This window comes from Lytechinus pictus, chromosome 7, assembly GCF_037042905.1.
Source record: "Lytechinus pictus isolate F3 Inbred chromosome 7, Lp3.0, whole genome shotgun sequence".
Classification (NCBI taxonomy): Eukaryota; Metazoa; Echinodermata; class Echinoidea; order Temnopleuroida; family Toxopneustidae; genus Lytechinus; species Lytechinus pictus.
In genome coordinates, this window is record NC_087251.1 from 31,538,505 (window position 1) to 31,554,892 (window position 16,388).

At 35.1% G+C, this 16,388-nt stretch overlaps 1 protein-coding gene across 1 annotated transcript in view; it reads right to left on the minus strand.

Moving 5' to 3' along the window:
• Window positions 1-8,104: 8,104 nt before the first annotated feature.
• Window positions 8,105-16,388, minus strand: part of LOC129264560 (uncharacterized) — a 29,547-nt gene continuing 21,263 nt past the window's right edge. The window contains exon 6 of the mRNA XM_064102512.1: window positions 8,105-14,221. The gene's annotated coding sequence lies outside the window, so the exon portion shown is untranslated. The remainder of the gene's footprint in view (window positions 14,222-16,388) is intronic.

Genomic DNA, 16,388 nt, shown 5'->3' on the forward strand with positions numbered 1-16,388 from the left:
GTACGTAGTTTTATTTTGATTTACATTGAGCGGAAGAAGCTGATATTATCAAAGGCCATTTCTACCCACAAAAGTTGATTTGAAATGGTAAAGAAAAATCAGACATAACACTGAAAATTTGAGTGTTATGCTTGTTTGAGTTTTCTCTATCCATTCAAATCAACATTTTGTTGGGGTGGACTTGCACTTGGCAACACTCAAACAAAACGCTTATTCCCCCCCCCCCCTGACCTGAGCAGGGACTTGTGGAATCACATTTCCTTTATCTGAGGATACTAAAATGCAAAATTATCACACACAGACAAAATTAATCACTTGTTAAATGCTTCTTTGTAATATATTCTAATTGGGATTACACTTACAATGAAAGTGAAGGAAAATATAAAAATAGAGCCATACAAAACATTTTACATCCATATAATATCAAATCTAGATGGCAATGGCGAAAGGTGCAAAATGCAAGCGAGAAGGTCATTACTATTTTTTTTTTTTTTTTTGGGGGGGGGCTATTTTCAAAACTCAGAGCATGAAAATAAATTTGCAGAAATTATTGGCGCATTTGCTTACATGTTAAATGTGAAAAGCAAATAATTTCTTTCATTTTTCTCTCATTCACACATTCTTATGTGAAGTAAATTATTAAATTGAATCATTAAAACCAGGGACCGATATTACAAAAATAAAATAAACCAATACAATATATTGTTTTGATACTTTTTGTAGGGAAATGCATATGGTACAAATAAAGTCCCCATGAATGCACTTATTTCTTGCGTTTCTCATCACCTTTTTATTTTCATGCCTTTGTCCACAATAAGCTGTAGCCAGCTATTTGAAAGGATGAAGTTTAATTTTCAAGAATATTTTTTGTATTACATACTGCATTTCTTGATAAATACACAACTGCCCTTATGCTTACAAATGAAGTATTTTGTATACTTTTTATTACAATTTAATTTCTCTAGTACTAGTATCCTCTTTAATACCACCTTTGATGTGTAACAGTTACAATTAAAGGAGAATGAAACCAGCTGAATCCATATCAAAGAGAAAAATCAAAGAAACATATTGTTGAAAGTTTGAGGAAGATTGAATGAATAATAAGAAAGTTATGAGCATTTGAATATTGAGATCACTAATGCCATGTAGATCCTCCCATTGGCAATGCGACCAAGATCTGTGATGTCACACACGTACAACCCCCTCATTACTTTAGTACTTATTTCACTTATATTCTCACTTTTATAGAGTCTATGAGGCTGTTCACACCGCAAGGGGGGACCGTGGGCGGACCGTGGATCGCGCTATCGTAGCGCGATCCACGGTCCGCCCATTGGCATTCGCCGGATTCACACCGCAGTGAGATAGCGCGGTCTATCGTAGCACCCCCTTTTTTGAGAGGTCCTGTTGCCATGGCGTGCTATCGTAGCTCGGGTTCACACCGGCAGAGATAGCGCGATCTAGCGCGCGCTAGACCGCGCTATCTCTCGTGGACCACCCCCAAGAGGTGCTCCAGTGGCACGCCGTTTTGGCTCGCCGTGGCTCGCTGTTGGGCGGACCGAAACGACGTTGTACCTTCCACACCGCAGAGATAGCGCGATCTAGCGCGCGCTAGATCGCGCTATCTCTGCCGGTCTGAACAGGCTCTATAACAAGTTGAGGTGTTCTCTTTATGAGAGGACAAGTACAGAGGTTTCACAACATTATATCATTGATGAATCGATTGTCATATGATTAGAATGAGCAAAAAGAGTTATTCCCTAATTCGACTCTCAATCGTGAATAAATTATTTTCAGTCACGCCTCACTATCCTTAAGCACAACCAGTGCAACAACATCAACACCTGAAATAGAAAACATTTGTATACTTTACAAAAAACATACCTGTTTCGAGGGGAGCACCAAGCTTCGACGGCAAGACAGCACGAACGGTACTTACTGACGAATGTACTGAGGCCTCCCTCTGAGTTCAGATCTCGAAGAACTCATCAATGTACTGTACATGCTGTAAGGCCTATTCATCCATCAGAATTCTCTTTGCTCTATCTTCTTGCATCCAGTCAATCGTCCACATATCCATCCCGAATAAGACGTCCGTACTGTGCTGTGTCGAACTCGGTCAGTGAATTCCGAATGTTTAGGAATTCAGACACTCCTCACGCAAGCATTGTTATGCTAATCGGATACTTCTGCTAAGAAAAGAAAATGTATTTATTCCCTAATTCGACTCTCAATCGTGAATAAATTATTTTCAGTCACGCCTCACTATCCTTAAGCACAACCAGTGCAACAACATCAACACCTGAAATAGAAAACATTTGTATACTTTACAAAAAACATACCTGTTTCGAGGGGAGCACCAAGCTTCGACGGCAAGACAAGCTAAACTTATAGCTCCCCCTCTCAGTCAATCAAAGAACGGGTAAACAAGAAAATGAGTTACACGACGCAATCATTTCAATTTAACCAACTTTAAATGTATAATGATAATAATACATGTCTCATTCAACAATCTCATCGAACGCCTACAATCCATCTTTAACAAAGTTATACGTATAATCATACTAGGCTGAGGCTAATTTACCCGGTATAAAAATAATTCTAAAGCCCCAAATTCATAGAAATTGAAAGACAATCCTTCATATTGTCTTTAATATATCCATCCTTAGCAGTCTCCGACCTCCACCTACCATGTTTCTTAAACAACCTGTCTGGAACACCAAAGTTCGCTGCTGCTGTGGCTCCGCCACTTCGGAGGCTATGCATGCCAAAACTCTTTGGATTCAACCCTACTTTCGCCAACGCCTCTCTCAATAATTCTAAACATCTAGTATAAGACAACTGTCCACGTCTTAACTTGTAACTATTACTGGATTTACAGTAATTTAGAGGCCTAAAAAGAATACTTCATCAGAGGCATCGTTAAGCCCCGCTGCAATCAAATATTTCCTCAAAGCTAATACGGGGCAGGTGGGGAATTTGTAGCACCTATAAGAACCCATGCTCCTTGCCTGTAAATATCGGTTTTACTTTTCATCATGAAAGTATTCACATGAGACAAATACAAGTCTAAATCACATTTACGAATATGTATCATTTCATCAAATCGTAGAATGCCTGCGTAGGAAATCAAAATCATAGCACATAATCGAATATCTAATAGACTCGTTGAAGATCCATACTTCTCAACAACTGCTTTCAAAATGTCTGGGGTTATAACTTCTTTCTTAACGATCGGTTTGTTTAGTAATTTCTTTAAACATTGTAAAACAATATGTATGAACTTGCGATCACAGGGATTAACATTCATCCTTGGCTTGCAGTCAAAATGCCACTTAATGGCGTAAAAAGCCGATTCTATCCTCGAATAAGGAGCTTCTCTTTGATACAAATGAATAAGATAGCGACTAATATCTTCTGGTTCTGCTGTGTCAGAATTTACTTTATTTTGCTTACACTAATCTCTCCAGGTATTCAACGCTCTGTTGTATTTACTCATAGTGTTATCAGCTCTCGAAGCTGTCAAGACCTTGTTCAAAGTTATATCATATCCTTCATGAAGAGAATTTCTGGATTTAAGAAAAAATAAACAAAACTTATAAGCTGGTATATATTTATCTCAACACAATATATTCAAATTGTGATAAATTCTCAAGTTCAGTCATTCTTATCAAATTCTCAAAATTTAATCACTTCTAATACGTTTTACAGCAATGACAGCAAAATTAAACATTAACTATGCAGCTATCCTCAAACCAGGTGGTTTTATATTTTCACTAAAATTTCAGTATGAAATTCATTAGATCACAATTCCATATCATAATTCGTTTCAATCGTCTTGAAGGCTTAGCAAAACAATAGCTTTGGGATTCATTTCCTTTGCGAAAATATTTATTTTTGCCTTAAAACACTTGCAAAAAACTTTCTGAAACATTTCATTCACAAGAATTCTGTAATTTTGAGACTTTGAATGTTTTCAATTATCACCAATTTCTTCATTCTGAGCTCCGCCGCCAGTAAATTGTAACTAATTTGAGAATGAAATCTCATATCAATTCCTTATCAACCTTTACGATGGTTATCCTTTTACATAATCATAACATTCTCCAATTTTCATCACCACTTCTTTGCTCTGCAGCATAAGTGGATCCTAGCTATGCAGCTATCTGCCATGCGGCCGTGTAAAAATTACATGTTGCATTCCAACAGTATAATTTTGAATTAACCTCCATCAAATGGATTTATTACATACCAGCATTCATGTCAGCCATCTCTCACAAACCGTTTTTTTTTTTTTTTTTTTTTTTTTTTTAATTATTATTTCTGCCTTGAACGAAAATTCCTTGAGGATTATCAATTTTGAAGTATTCAGAGAATAAGGAACGAAAATCACTTTGTTCAGAGAAAAGAATCGGCCAGAAGGGAACAACCAAAGTCCCCCTAGCAGAACAAAACCTTCAGATGCTTAAGTACTTGCCCTATACATGCTATACATTCGATAGGTGGAACCAACCAATTATTCTCGCCCGACCAATCAGATGAGAAGGGATCAACATGATCTATTAGGGGACACCAATATTTAGAATTGAACTTCTTAATTTTGAAATTAAAATCGTCCGCAAGTCTGTCCACAGTGTGAGGGCCCCAGATTTTGTCCAAAAATCCGAAAAATTCATCTGACACACCCCAATCATCAAAATCTATCATGCGACTTAATGCATCTGCAAAACGGTTCTCCTCTCTGGGAGCCCAATGAACGTGAAGACTAATGTTGTTTCTTTTACACAACTCAAAGATGTGTAAACTCATCTCATGCAATTCTGCAATCATACTTCCTTTATTTACAATCGATCCTACTCCTTTATTATCACAGAGGACCTTGACAGTTTTATGTCTCATGTGAGATACAACTGTTTGCAGTGTCATACTTACTGACTTGAGTTCTCTCCAAGTGGAGTTTTTAACCATTTCAAACTCAAACCAATCTCATCCCATTTCATGCCTGCGCACTCAGAAACCCAGGCCCCGCAGCCTGATGGACTTGCATCAGAATAGATGAAAGTCTGTGGAACTGAATAAGCAGAAATAATGTTTACGTTAAGAATATGCAAATTCTTCTCCAGAAGAAGAACACGAATATTAATTCATCACTATTGATCACATTATGTCCTATCCCAATGTACCCTCCGGATGATTTCGTGATGCATAAATCTGGTTTTAATTTGAGTAACTGTGCCAAACACTGGATACAATGTATCTTTCCAACTATAACTACGATCTTTCGTTCTGAAACCTCAGGCAATTCTGCTTGAAATGAATCTGAACATAACTCAAGATCCTTCATCCTTCTTTCAGTAATCTTTATATAAGCTACTCTGCTTTCCCGTGGTATTCCTAACCAATCCAAACACTGGACAGGAGTCCATTGAGATATTTCTCAACATTTGGTATCAAACCTGCTTCAAGTAAGTCATTTTTCACCGTCTTGACCATAGTATCATACGAATCAAAGGAAGCAGCACGACCCAATCATCTATATACAAAAAAAAATGAAAATACCATTTCTATACGCCAATGATTAACGATAGGCTTAAATCGTGTAATGAAAACAAAGGTAGCTGTTGCCAACCCAATGACAACACCTAAAAGGAGAAAACCTTGTACCACTACCAAAATCCCAACTAAAGCCTACAATTTTTCATGCACTTGAAAAATGTAATAATGATGATAACCTTGCTTAAGTTCAAAGGAAAGCTTAAAATCTCCCTGTTTTAAATAAGACATGACTACATTCCAGTCTTCAAGTATAATAGTGTTCTTCCACAAGTGTTAGTTGACATAACGTTAACCAAAAATCAGTCTCTTTTTATATCTGAACTCTGAATTGAATCTGAAAGGGGGTAACATCATGGGGTGCAGTGGTGGATTCAACAACCAAACCCTTTTTAATAATAATTCGTTAATGGCTTCAGAAACGAAATCGGGATCGATGTCAATGCTGACTTATCATCTTATTGTAAGGTAATTTGTAACCATGTTCATTGACATCTACAACAAATTGAGATGCATCAGTTGATTTCCAAATTGTAAGGAAGCATTCAATCTACCTTTAACCAAAGGTTCTGAATTTCATTGATCATACTCATAATTTCTCAAATAAAATTCTTCCTCCTACCCTGCACATCTTGTCGAATCAACACTAACGTTACTCGATGTTTCCCAACCGAAACAAATTCAACAATGCTCTGTTTCTGTATTTCTTAATTTAGAAGGGCCCGCTGACGGACCAGGAGTAGTCAATATATTCCAGATTGTTTGATCTGTGTCATATATATGTCTAGGTTCATTAGTAAGAGGTGGAATTCAACCAAAATAACACATCTTTTCTTAACATATAATTATGGACTAGGTAGAATCAAGAATAGATTCCTTTGCTACGCCCTTCTGATCATTCTACTCTTCAGTTCTCAATACCACACTTCGTCAAATACAGAACAAAACTGACATTTACCTTGCTCAGTTTGACCATGATCAATGGATCATTTAACTCTGTTGAGCATTGTTATCTCTGACGGATGAATCTTGCTTCCTGATACCTGGGCAACTTCTCCAGTGCCCATGTCTACCACAGGCAAAACGTTCGTCGGTGGTCTGAGGCAACTTGCATACCCGCGCCAACTATTTTGTACATATAAGTTGGCGACACTGCCAAGCGAATATCGATTTCTTGACCCAAAGGGTATACGAAATAAGTTGTCGGAAGTAGTAGAAGAACCTTGAAAATTTCCAACATTCTTGCCCAATATAACCTTTGTTTGTTGAACGAAATAACTTACGCTTTCTATTTACACAAGCCTGAGCTTGCCTCATTCTTTTCTCCCTCATCAGTATTCATCCAATGCGGACCAACCTAAAATATAAAAATGATCTCTATATATTTATTTGATTAATCTCCCATAATTAAGTCATAAAGTAATTCCGCTGAAAAACGAACAGCTTCCATTAACAACATAAGGCCATATCTATTATGTACAACCGTTCATAAATTTCAAAAGCAATAGCCTAGTTTGGAATTTTCATTCATCTTTATCTCACTAACCTGCTTCAGATTCATCTGCTTTTCTGATATGTTTCTTCCTTTTAATTATATCTGCAATACCTTACTTCAGCAAAGCAAGGGCTGCGCCCGCTGCTTACCTTACTCTAATAAGGCAAATTTCTTATCCAACTCCTCCTGGCGTCTAGAATTATATTCATATTGAACCTTATTACCTTTCGAAAGACATCTCCGACGCCCTTTTTTAGTTGTAGAAGCTCCGCTGACCCGGGCAATGTATCGAGAATCAACATAATCAAACAGCCAGCCCAATCTTTAAACGAGCCAATGCTTCCTTTGTAGCATTGCTTACAAGAAGGCGAAGAGACTCCAGATTATTGAGTAAAATTTTCTGAAACTGCCTTTAATTTGTGGCATAACCCGAGGTTAATTTCTTGATTCGCCATTATTTTATATTTAACATCGAATCCAAACGTAGATCTATTACGATAAGGCCTATAGAGTTTAACACGTGGAAGAAGCGTTGAAATAAGACGTCCGTACTGTGCTGTGTCGAACTCGGTCAGTGAATTCCGAATGTTTAGGAATTCAGACACTCCTCACGCAAGCATTGTTATGCTAATCGGATACTTCTGCTAAGAAAAGAAAATGTATATGTTTTGGGGTATATTTTCAGTGTCCAAAAGGGGAGAGTTGTTCATCTGTGACATCATAGATCTTGGTCGCATTGCCAATGGGAGGATCTCCATAGCATTAGTGATCTCGACATTCAAATGCTCATAACTCTTCTATTGCTAGTCCTATTTTACTCAAACTTTTGTTGATCTTATTCTTTTATTTTTCTGCTTTCACAAAAGCTAACTTGCTCCAAGAGTTTCATTCTCCTTTAAATCTTGACTTTTAACATGGATTTGGAGTTGTAATTCTCTTACACTCTAACATATACTGCAAATAATAATACATGCATTTAGTCTGAATAGTCTGCATTTCACTTAAAAAAAATCTTAGTTAATGTAAAAAATCAAAACACTGTATAACATTTTCCTTCTATAATTTATGTTATCAAGGATTAAAAAAAAGAAAAATGATATAAACATAAAAATATAAATCTACTTAAAATGACAATGGACATATACATGTTTTTCTTGGTGTGACAAAATCACAATTGGCATATATACATGAATGAAAAATACAAAATATAATGTAAATAAATACAAAAAGAGCATGAAATTATTGGTTTATAGAAATATGCAAATTGAGGATTGCAAATTTATTTTTATTAGATCAGCCATTGAAGCTTCATTCTAATACAGACTTGCACAGAAGTATCTTTTATAGAATTCATAATTCTGTATTAAATAAAGTCATTTCAAATTTTTAATAGAAAATATATTTTCAAATGCATAAAACATTAAGTAGCTAACATATCATGCTCAACTTGAATACAAAAACCCTCGGTATTCACATTTCATACATTCATCTTAAACAATGAAGAACAACATCAGGGATGGGATTTAAAAATAAATCACTTAAGGTGGTTGAGTCAGAAGTTTTGAATAAATATTGATTCATAAGATTAAATTTATTTATTTTAACATTAGAATATAAGTAGAATGTCAACTGACATGTCTCTTTTGTATTCACATCAAAATCACAAATAAAAATTTTCTTCAATGTGTTAAGTCATGATAAGAACTACATGTATTAGAACTTCATACTCTCATTAGCATTGTGTGCTTTTAAAGTAAATGTGTACTATGTTGTTACATCAAAAATTCTTAACACGTATAAAATCATAGCATCTATGTTGTTAAATGCAAGAAAGAATTACATAAGATGTGCAAGTTTAAGATAGCAGTAGAAATAGCACATGTTCACACTGCAATGGCATATCAGCTAGTCAAACACTAATTTCAAGGCTCCCATCAAATACTAATTTCAAAGCTCCCATTGATCTTAAGACATTTCAGAGCTTCTGAGGAAAAGAATTTGAAAGATTTAAGACAAAATGAAATTGAATTAAAAAAAAAGAGCAGGATGCATTCCTGAAAGAAGGCAATCAAAATTAAGGCAAGTTTTGCACCCCAAAACCAATAAAACATCAAATTCACTGAGCAGTTCACAAAAAATATTCTTTCACACTATCAACAAAGAAACTTACAAATTACTAGTACTACAACTAATGCAAGATAACTTATAAAACTCCTTGTGCTTCTTCTCAATGACATGAAATTCTAAATTTAGGTACACTTTATTGGCAGAATGCAACATGTACTGTATACATACACAACTACATTTATGGGAATGGTATCACTTATCAATTTATTGCAATCAATAATGCTACAGAGCGTATCTTATTCATTCAACAATTCTTGTATCAAAAGTACTTTAACATTCAACGTATTATAACTTAACCATATGGCATAAGGGTGCTTCATGCAGTGAATGAAATAATGCGTTTAGTAATACAGAGACCTAGACAGCTGAAATATGTAATTTTTTTTCTCGTAGTTTTAACATTTTTTTCGTACTTTTGGTCTAGTTGGGGCTTCTCCTCAAACAAGGATTGGCTAGCCATCTTGCATACAGTGTGAGGGACTTATGCTCCATAGGTTCAATGTATTACCCCCCCCAAAAAAAAAGGGTTTTTTATATTTTAAATGACATATATACTATTATAAATTGCATCGAGGTGGTGTTGATTACTAGATTATGAATATTTTCAAAAATACAATCCTTAATAGGTCTATATATTGATGAGAAATGTTGTATTAGTGGTAAAAATCAAGCAAAGGAAGATGGAGTCTACATTCATATAAAAGGCTGAAGAAGTAACAGTTTGTCATCCAATGAATCCAAAAGTGTGATTATTTGCTTTATATTCCAGAATGGAACAAATCTGAATTACAGAAAGATGATGGAGCATATACCTCTTCAACAAATAACTTTCTGAAATCATATGGCTAAATTCAGGCAAAGCTAAGAACGGCAATCCCTCCCAGGCCCTGTTTCATGGAAGATCTTTGTCATCGAATGGTAACTTGCAATATTTGCATGACTTTGATTGGCTGTTGAGCGTTGTTTCCATGGTAATTACCATTGGTAGGCAAAGTTAGCATGAGAATAACTTTTTTTGCGACAGAGCCCTGGATACGCACCAGATTGCTTTTCCATAGGGTGCACAAATGCACATGTTTACACTTAATACATGTGTGCTTATGATAGGATAAGATAGTCAACAGTGCAATGAACCTTTATCTAAGATAGCACATTTTGCACCACACTTTTACTGAAGATAGTACTTTATAGTGCGATACACTATGAAATTATGCATACTCCAGATAATGACATTCACTGTGACTCTATATAGATCAAAGCTGATAACTTGAGAGATCAGCAGAACTCCTTGTGTTTGATGGGTAAATCTACATTTTATTGTATGATTCACTTTTCACTATAGACAGCAAAAGTCTGTGGAATATATTACAAACTTTATGCAAAATGAAATTTGCTTCATAACAGCACTTAATAAAGATGCAAAATAACTTCATCTTGGGATAGCTCAGGAGCTGCTGAAAGGGATGTTCAAAGACACAATCCACACATAACAATCTAATGTAGATCATTAAGAATTTTTCTTCCCATGTAGGACAATCTCCTGTAATGCCAAATTTTGAATGGCATAAATGAAAAAAAAGTTTAGTTTGTCTCTTTTTATTTGTGAATCTATTTCATCTAATTGCCAGCGTCAAATTTGAGCCAATTCATTTTCAATTTATTAACTTCAAATCATATTTCAATAAATGTATGAATACCGCTCTATGCAATCATAAACATAACCATCCCTAATAAGTATAGAAAATGATGATACATATATTACACAGTATGATTTGCGCTTTTCATACTTCATAGGTGTATTCTTTGGGGGAAACCGCTCATGATACAACTCCATAGGACTTCTGTAATTTTTTTATCTACATGATAGTAATACTATATTTGCCATGCAAACGTATGTACCTGTGAGATTAATCTTTGGCTAAAACTATTCAGTACAATACTTCTGAGATAATACATTACTTGAAAAAAATTCACATTCTGAAACATTTTAATTTTTATGTTTCTTAAAGAAAATTAAATTGCAATAATAAGTATTTAGCAACTAAAACTATGGGCCCATTAACACAAAAGCCAGCACTTGATTGCACAGCTGATTATTACGCTTGATTACATTTATCCTACATAACCTAAGCAATTAATTGCAAATCAACTGTACGTTCTTCGCTAATATTAGTGTTCCGGGTCCCTGGGCCCCGTCTTAACAAGAGTTGCGATTGATCAGATCAATCACGACTATGGATGGCCAGCAACGTCAACATCTAAAATGAAAATCTTTTCACAATTTTTTCTATAAATGATGTGTAATCATACATCAATCGTTCTCTTTGATTGGATTAATCGTATCAATAGGGTGACTGCACACAGAGCAAAAATTTTCACCCTTTTCACCGCATTCACACAAAAGTTGTCATGGTTTTGAGGGTAAAATCAAAGTTCAATGCATTTCTGACATATGATCGCGTTATCCAAATTAAAAAATTTTGGTATCAAATTAAAGAGAATAAAATACTCCAAATAACCTACTTAGTTTACATTTGGTTACTACCATAATTTTGATGTGGCATCAAAAAAGGAAGTTCAAAGTCTCATATCTTGTGAATAAATGTACCATATTTTTGTAAACTAGCGGTTGTTTGTAGTATTGATAATGACAAATCCAATGGTAATACTTATTTTTCACCTTTCCTTTAGGATCAAGTGTCAGAATTGATTTCAAAATGCCCTTCTCCCACTACTCCAGAAATCCTAATGCAAAACTGCACACAAAATATCTGCACTATGTGTGTGGTCGTGTGTTTCAGCTGTGTGTGTGTTGTGACAAATTATACGACAGAGCCTATTGGAAGTATTTTGCTGAATTTCATTCGAAATTCATTTGATTAATACTAAAAAACCGATTAATGATTTACTATGAAATTCAGTAGATTTCTATTTTGCACTATTTTCATCAAGATCTGAAAAAATCAGACAGTTTAATGAAGTGGTTGATGAGATAGAAAAATCTTGCGGCCTCCCTAATCGTAACTCTTTGAAAGATGGGGCCCAGGTCTACATGTAAATTCATGTCCATTTATACAACAGTTTAACTAATAATTCAGGTCTGTCATAATACATTCTACAAAGCTCAACAAAAAAATAAAATGAATGAAATAGCACAACAATACATCCATATCACTTATGCTGAGTTATTATCCTATATCAGCTGCTTTTTAGCTGATTATACAGAAAGTTTATCAGTTGGCATGAACCGCCATTTTTCAAACTTCAGTGGAGTCATACCACATTACATTTACTCTGTCAAATACAAACTTGTGCAGTAGTAGTCTCCACGAAGCACTAGCAGGTTCATAGAAGTAATTAGATTCTGATTCTGTACATCATGAACACAACCCACTAGGTTTTGTGTTAACAATTCAGGTATTGACAAGTTCATCTTGCCACTGAGTAGGCGCGTCGTGGTCTAATTGTTCTGACTCTCGCCTTATAGAGGGTCGTGGGTTCGAATCCTAGCCAAGGCATGTTTCCCTTCAGAAAGAAATTTATCCACACTGTGCTGCACTCCACCCAGGTGAGGTAAATGGGTACCCGGCAGGATTAATTACTTGAATGCACTGAGCACTGAAAGGCAGCTAAATCCGGGGTACTAATAATAAGAACAATGCCCTCGGAATAGATTACTTCTAGATAAAGTAGATAGATGGCGCTATATAAATGCCAATTATTATTATTATTAATATGATTGTAAAGGGGTCAAGATGGTTAATCCACTCCATACAAATCTCATAGTATATTTGAAACCAGAGTAAGTGTGGTGAATGAATAGCATATTTACGACATCTTTATGAGTTCCATAACATAATAGACTATATATAAGGCAAGTAATGATAAAGTGATACTTAAAAACTCTTTAAAACATGAAACACAAATGGGTACTTTGGGAGGATCAATAATTCACTTGATGGGATACATATCATTCCATTTAGCACTGGGCCTGACTAACCATCAGCTTATACATATATGTTTTAGTTTTGAAAGGTAAGGTCTTTGGTATTGAAAAAGGTCATGAGGCTGACTTCACGAGAGAAGGAATTCAGACTGACTCTTATATATTGGTTGATAGATGAAGTGAGATTTAATTAGATGGATCAAAGCTTTAAAGATGGCAGAAGTTTGATCTTCCAGTCTGAGCTTTAAAAGATGTGAAAGATATCATGATGAGGTTTATGGTTTCATGAAATTTGGTACCATTGAACTACCTTACATACACCAGGGGCATGTTTAAAAAAGAGTGTATTTCTCAAAACATCAAACACAACTAAATAATACACCCTTCTGATTGCTTCATAGTCAATTTGTTTCTTTCTTATTTCTAGACATGTGCTTAAAAAATGATGTGTGAAACACCCCCATATGCAGATCTCATACAGATTTATCTTTAATTGTACCTTTAAATCATACATAAAAGCAATTTGCATTTGATGTTTTGTACTTGTGCTCAACCAAAAGTTCATGTGTGAAACACCCCCATATGAGGATATAGGGTTGTTTCATACAGATTTATGTTTAATCGTACTTTCAAGGTCACACATCAAAGCAATTGCATTTGATCATTCTAGACTTACGCTCAACCAAAAGTTCATGTGTGAAACACCCCAATATGCAGATATAGGGTTGTTTCATACACATACAGAGTTTAATATTTAATCGTACTTTTAAAGTCACTAATAAAAGCAATGTGTAATCTCATTGATAAACTTTTTACCAATAAAGGCGAGTCCCTAGAGCATGATAGAACCAATGCCATGATAGGAACTCAATAACGACTGGGACACTTTGTGAACCAGCCTACAGAAACAATAGAATTTACTCTCTTTCGCTCTGAGACAAAGATACTACAATAGCAATCATAGTATTTTAGATGACGGCATTGGGTGTGATGGCTGCCTTGTCCGAGTTTGGATCCAACGTTGGTTTATCTCTCACACGTCTGATGATGGACAGGATAGAGATGATTAACCAGAAGAGAACAGAAAACCAAGATGCACTCTGAAAAAAACAAGGAAAATCAAGGTCAACATTGATGCGATTATAAATTCATAATTTTGCCATCAACGAGAGAAGAAAATGTAAATTTAATATCTCATGTGATGCATCAAAAGAGGCATGAACTCACAGGAAATGAACTAAATCATATGTCTCCCAAAAAATAAAATAAAATAAAAGAATGTGTGACCTATATGTAGGATATAAGCAATGGTTAATTTTAAAAAGAACCTCTGATTTTATAAACTTACAGAACAAATATTTACGTCAATTTGATTAAAATGGTGCAGCATTTTCAGAATGAAAATAAAAAGCGGGGAGAGAAAAAAAAATTGTGTCATTATATGACTGTCACTCCAAGAAGGACTTCAATTAGTGATCAGATAAATTCCTGTACTGCAGTCAAAGTCAATCTAGTCCTTTCTGCCCCATGGTCTAAAACCGTACAATTACCGTAATAGTTTACACCTCATTAAACAACATCCCTTTTCATTCCATAATACATAGAAAGAATACCAAATATGAGAACACCAAATATGTATTTTAGATAATTTGACCTTGGGATATATTTGTTAGAGCTAATTAATAAAAGAGAAACCATTCCTCCCTCTCATCCATAATTAATTGGCACACATCATTTGGCATTACCGCTCAGACAAAAAACTTTCCTTAATGAGCCCATTAAAAAGCAAGGTCTTCACAATTAAAAAATGATTAATTGAAGCCAGAGGAAACATAATTCAAGTAGTAGGTAGGGGCTGATTGGTACGAAGTATTTTTGGTGAAAATGAGTTTTATATTCAACTGTCATTCATATAAAAATGCCAAGAAATAAAAGTAAAAAAAACCCAATAATTGCATGATCATTTCAAGAACTTTGGATGAACTTTATAAAATGGAAATTAAACTGTGTATTGCTCATGTGGTGTGAAGGTGAATTAATCAATGGATGATAGTGAGGAGGAAATAGCTTATGCCATGAAATAAATATGTAAGCAGGCAGACTGAATGCATTATTATGATGAAGGAAAGGAAGGAGCTCTAGTGATTGATAATGCCCAGAGACAACCAAAAATTGCCAGCAGTCTGGGTGATCTATACCTATACAGATAAAATTTTATGCGAAACTGACTGTACGGTATAGGATTTTTCCAAGAAAGATGAAAACAGCGACTTATATGGCATCAGCAAATGAGTTTTATTCTGCCATTAATCATACATGATATGATAGATAAACCAGGAAACATACACATACATATTCACAACAATTACCCGGTACTACAACTGTGTACTGTTGATATACAAACATACTAGTACTGTACATGATAGACACTTGTAGTATATTTACAACACAGACACCATGAAATCACATAATGATTATACATACATGTACATTACATTACATTGTATCCAGAACTGTGATCATCAAAGAAACAAAATGAACATTATCATATCAATTATACCATTTAATCAGCACTTAAGAAATAAAAGCTATATTAAATACAGTGCATTTCAGAAAAAAAAAAGGTAATTCAAATCTAGAGGGCTGATATTCAAATCATATTTAATTTTGTGAAATTATTCTGCATGGATGTAAAAGAAAAACTCATCAGCTTTCCATTGATACCCTATTTTTACCATTTGTGTCACGCATGACCGAAGTAATTGGTATTGAAGACAACAGGTGCAGATACCACTTTTTCCAAGTTTTTGAAAACTTGACGAAAGGGCAGATGCTGATGTTAATACTTCCATCGATGCCTGAGCTGGCAAAAATCTTGATTTAACCTGTTTTCTTCCAAAGGAGTGTAAATGGGCGAATGTACTTGCAAATGATTAAAGAGAATATCATACCACAGTCGTTGGACCAACATTTTGAGAGGCAGGTTCGAGGAGTGTACTTGCATCTTTGGTGGATTCAGGCAGGACTCCTGTCCTTTGCTCCAACATCGTTTGAGATAGACTCAAAGAACTCTTTGGACATCAAGTTGTTGCCCTTGAACATGACGTAGAATGGCCACCAAGATCCCCTGACCTTGCACCCTGTGATTATATCCTTTGGGGACACTTAAAAAAACAAAGTATTTGTAACTCCTCCCGAAGATGATCCTAAGCACTGTTTGAAGACATTGAAATTTGTGAGATATTTCCTATTTTTGAGCAAGCGCCA